Genomic DNA, 6,033 nt, shown 5'->3' on the forward strand with positions numbered 1-6,033 from the left:
AATTTTTAGACTAGTTTCCGATAGTAAGCTACTCTCTGGTTCATTGCTCTGGTACACATTTCAAAGCAGTTGCATTATGAGTTTGAGGTAAACAAATACCCTAGTTTTTATATAATATGCGTATTGTCATCTATCTATCTACAAGAAAGATTGGAAATGATAAAATAATTAATGCCAAGAAGAAGCAAATATAATAATTAAAATAGTACTAGAAAATATGGCTGAATAAAATAATTTGATCTTATATCAAAAATTCCATCGGGAAGTACAATACTGCCGTTGTTTTTGAAGTATATATAAAGTTATTATATCAACGCATTGGGTAGAAGGACCAATGCTATTCTATTATTTATAAAACGAAATAATTCTTGAGAAACTATATCTATTTTTTTACTACAACTAAATAATGCCAGAATGTAGTGTAAATTATACAACCTGGTATTCTTAGCTTTATTGTCTGAAAAACTAACTTATATATATATACATATATATTTTTTTTTTAACTAAAAATATCCTCACAGTGTTGTCATGTATTAATTCTAAACATATTCCCTTCTTGTTTAGAGGGAGCGGTTATTCTAAAGAGGTAAGTGACTTACGAAGTCATCCATTATATATGTTTTATTGTAATTTTCTTTTTCGTAAATGATGTTCTATGACATACCACTATCTAAAAATTTTTATTTATATGTTATATATATTCAACAAAAAGACCTAAAGTGAATTGATTGCTTGATAATACAAATACAGAATAATCGTTTAATATGTGTAATACGTATATAATAGATGGACGATTTAAGTTTCTTGGGGATGCATTAATTACGTTCTGATTACTGCTTAAGATAGAATCTATTTTTCGAATATTTTAGGTTATTACTTAGTTACCCTATAATGTAAGCAAAATTTATTTAATCTAACATTAATAATGAATCTGATATGTTATTTCATTGTTTAATATGCCTTTACCAGAAGTGGATATTTTTGATCTAATGGCGTCTTAGATTGGTAAATCTGGAGTAATTTTTTCAATAATGCACTTTTAGTGCAATTTTATTTTTGATTTGTAAATCTGTGGCAAAATGTATAGCACTTGAGATTAATTTAACTGAACAGAAGATATTCCATCTATCAACTGAAAGCTAAAATATCAGCTGTTAAGGAAAGTCTAATAACGGACGACTTTCCAGGTTCAGATTAAAACCGTAGAGTTGCAAAGAATGTGACTAGAAGTCTTACCTACTTTTTAAGTAGAAATAACATTCTGTCTTCAGACAGAACCGTCTTATTAAGATAACGCAGGCCGTGATGACACACCTTACAAGACAAATGCTACTTCATACAGTAACTTTTTGTATATCAAATGATATTATAGGTATTACAGCATATTGTTTGAGCATCAATTAACACTCCAGATGATTTGAAAGAGTAGCAACATTACTCTGAAATTAACAGCTGTTTTATATGATATGACAAGTAAACTGTGATTTGACTCGTTATATGTATTATGAAAAATATAAATGTCGACTTATACGAATAAAAAAATGTTAGATTACTCTAAAAGTGTTCGATTCGATAACAAAATTTGACAGATCGAGAGTAAATCTTGATTGAATCTAGATTTACCAAGAGAAAACGCCAAAAGTTACTGATGTAAATCTCATGTTTCGCATTTTTTGAGTCTTTCAATAGTAACCATGTTCCAGATTAACTTGAGATTATCCATTTTCGATTCTTCCAAAGCTGAAACTAAAACTTAGGTAAATATTAAATTATGTTAATCTTAAATTTGGTCTAGTCTGATTCGGTGATAGTCAATAAGACCATAAAAAATCTTTATCTGGCAGATGTGTCGAGTCTTAAAGCATTACTACTTTTTAAGAGTTTTGTCAATTTTTAAACAATTATAGTAAAATATATATTTATGAAGCGATGAGATTTATTAAACATATTAAAAAAAATTGATTATTGAATTCTGCTATAAGACTGCGCAATAATCTGATGAATAGTTGATGAATCCTTATAATTCACGATTAAGTTTCCTTCTGCCATATTAGTCCTTCAGTGCATGGATGTGGTCTGCATCTAATTAGATGCCAATGAGTCATGACTATTTCGTATGTCAAACGCAATTCGAATGTTCACTCCAGCGACTTTGTCTAATCACGGTTTAATAAATTTCAGTCGGCAGACGCGTTGACATTTGGTGTCATTCTGTTAGCATTTCCTTATGAAAATATTGTGCTTTGAGGAAATTCAATAAAAACACAATTTTTCTCTTCACTTGCACAATTACAAAATTCTGTGTAAAATTGACTTGAACTTAGCGGAATTCATCAATCATTTCAACGCGTCAAATGCCAGGCGTTCCACAACGCGGCGCTTTCCTTACTATAGTAAGGATAACAATTATTGTTGTTGCTGGTGAACACCCTTCAGACATGTCACAGTCCGTTTTGTTTTTACACGACTTTTTTTGCTAACATTATTCCACATAAATACGTAATGTTGTCCTTCCTGTTAATCCCTAAACTAATGTTGGCTCATATGTAATTTTCGCTTTGCGGTTGCTTCGCAGACTGTGATTCCTATGCTTCGCCATTGTTTTCCGTTGGTTATTATTGAGCCATGCTTTCAATACTTCCCAACCTATTTCTTGCATGTTAATAAACAATCAATAACGGATACCACTTTCTTGATTAAAAATGTGTTCGGCATTGGTCGAGTATGGAGTCCAACTGAGTGACTGACTAACATATGCGTACGGAAATGCCAAAATTATATCTACAAATATGGAGTTCAATGAAATTTTAATTATCAGATTTCTCTTGAAGACGTACTTCTAGAGAATTAAAGTGAAATTAAAGTAACGGATCCAATGCAGCACACACTTTTTTACACATTTTGGTAATGGTTAGATTATTTGTATAAATACATTGTTTGTTCTCGACACTTTTAATAGTCCGAAAATATGCCTACATGACTAGGCGACGAGATCCATTAGTCGCAATGTGACATCGCATGCAGATGATTGGCAGGCAATGACAAGTGAGTTTTTCGCCTATTTTCGTCGAATGCCTAAGCGTTCGAGACTAATTGTGTCGTCAAAACATATTTTGACATCTTCACCAATGCAAGTACCCCGCACTTTGCACTTCCTCAGTTTGCGCCAAATTGCTGCTAAGTACCTTGTGCGTTTGGCTTGGGCGTGAATTCTTAAATGTTTTATCGATGAATTTTGAAAGATATTCTCGATATTCGGAAAGTGTTTGTTTCTTTGTCAACGAAAACCAGCAGCGACATAATTAAATAATTTACTTGTTTCACACTAAATTTGAGATGTCAAAAACTCATTTCGCCCCTTTGACAATTATGACAATCGGTTTTATTCTCAGACAACAGCAGAAAAAATGGAAGAAAATGTGTCATTTGCCTATTTTGTGTGGATTTGATTGAAAAGTAACAAAGAAAAATTAAATAAATATTTACCCGAATTCTTTGTTAATAATATTGACAGTTTGTTTTAAATACATATCGCGCAACAAAAAAAAATATATTTTTATTTCAAATTTTTAAATTTTAAATATTTTTTATGCCACGACATCCTCCAAAAATAAACACGATTTCAAAAATATATAATAATTTTTCTGGTTAGTAAAATTTTTATTCTTCTACACAAATTCTAATGTTTGATTTAATATAATATTATTCATTAAATTTTGATATATAATATTGTATTATAAATAATAAGTCTTATTTTTATCACAAAAAATAAAAACTTTATTTTTTTAAATATAATTTTAATTATAATTATTAAAAACAATACACCATTGGAAGGACTCAATTTTTGACACTGACAGTCTTATAAACGAACCCACATACATATGTGGATAGTGTGAAGACTTCTCTGTGGAGATCAAGAAATACTAAAAAACATACGATCTTATTTAGCAGAAAAACATCACATCTCGAAAAATATTTCCTTATCTTTTATATTAGCTTAAGATTCAAGATCAGTGTATTGCGATACCATGTTTAATCGTCTAAACGGTTTTCATTTAAAGAGTTTTTAAAATTCTGGCTAATTTATTTCTATTAATAATATTGATTCATTCTTTACATATCGACTTCGTATGTTTTTCTAACTACCAAAGAGGTAATAATACGGTTATAATACAAATATTGGAAATTAGTCAGAAAATCAGCAAATTAATCAAATATTTATCCCATTTTTAACGACGAAAATGAAGTGTGTCCATCACCTTTCCGAAAAATTATTATTTTCTTTTACTCGTGCTGATAATATCAATTTAGGTAAAATTTTAAAATTTTAGTATCCCTTCTTCACAAAACCAGCAGTCTATTTCTATAAAGATGAAACTAATAATAGCTTGACATGTAATATCATTATTCTAAATAATAAGGAAGAAATCATTGAGAGTTAACATATAACAAAGACTTTGTGTCGCCTGTACGTTTTTATAAGTTACGAATTAAAATTAAAATACAAATATATAATATAATACTAAAAACTATAAGAATATAGGACGGAACTATTATTAGAGACCATAGCCCGCAAACATTCTTTTTTTTTATTTTTCCATATCTATTTAAAAAGGCTATGAGATATTGGCATTCAGAGATATGCGCCATTCAGCAAAATTCGAGTACAGACTCTCTTTCACCTCAATAGAATCGCTCATTTTTTGAAGCATTGAGCAAAGCGCCGTTGAAGAGATAATATCTTCTTTATCTCTTATATTACACAGAGTGCAGTAAGTCATGTTGTTTGTAACGGATGAAGGTTTAGATCAATAGTTCAGTTCATGATTCAAATATCAACGAAATTGTGGCTATGTCAATAAAATAATTGTTTCGTGTCTGTACTAGAGAAGATCAGAATTGAACTATTATGCAAACAACTCCAAATCCAACTGAAGAGTTAGCTTTGGGATTGGAATTATCTGTTAATCTTCCTGAATAATGAAGTATTTTTCAATTAGTACTGTTGGCAATCAAAGAAGTAGTCGCTTATTTCAGTAAACAATAAATATAAATCGGATAGCTAGGTAGCCTTCAAATCAGTAAGATTGCACAAGATGACTTTAAAGCTTTAAATAAAACTTGTGTTATTTGTAGGATAAGTCTTATGTAGGTTCCGGGCCACAATGATACCTATCTTGGTTTGAGTGCAGACAGAAGTGATACAGGAATACTAATCGCCACATGTTGAAAATTATTAAAAAATACTGTTCTTAGGTAAATGAAAAGACATGTATAAAACCTAGTCTATTGTGGTCTATACAAGGCCACATAGACCATAAAAAAACTAAAGGGCTTACTAAACCAACAAGAGATGACATTCCGAAGATCGCGTCTTGTACACCTGATCACTAGTTATTTGGAACACATGATCTAAAGGTGGGAACTCCATCTTTTGAATGTTACAACAGTTGTGAAGATGACAACGATAAACAGTGTTGGCACACTTCTTTTGTAAATGTTTGATTTATTTAGGAATCATATTTGATAAGCGGTTGCTCAAAAACACTGCAATGCTTACAACCACTTTTCAAACACAACGACCTTAGCGTGAAGAACAGAAAACTGATCTACAGCCAGATAATTAGACCAGCACTACTTTATGGTTGTGTCGCTTATAACAAAGCTGCCGACTCTACTATCCAAAAGCTACAAGTTGCTCAAAGTCAGGCTCTCCGAAGGCTCTTCAAAGTGACATGGTACATCCGCACGAATGACATGCTAAGAGACCTTAAAATAGATCCGGTCAAAAAATACATAAAGGACAGAGCTCTAAAGCTATATGCGAAAACCGACAGGCTGTCTTACTTAGCACTATCTAATCTCAGAGGAATCACTAACCGCACGGCGCGGTACGCAGATCTTACATCAATTATTGAATAACCACGCAGATTATCAAGAATACTCAAATTAGTCAGTGAGATGGGAGGGACTCTGCAGATTCCCCCAACTATCATAGTGTAAAAGTGCCCAGATGCACTAACTCGGAAAAGG

The sequence above is a fragment of the Teleopsis dalmanni genome, chromosome 1 (assembly GCF_002237135.1).
Source record: "Teleopsis dalmanni isolate 2A chromosome 1, ASM223713v2, whole genome shotgun sequence".
NCBI lineage: Eukaryota > Metazoa > Arthropoda > Insecta > Diptera > Diopsidae > Teleopsis > Teleopsis dalmanni.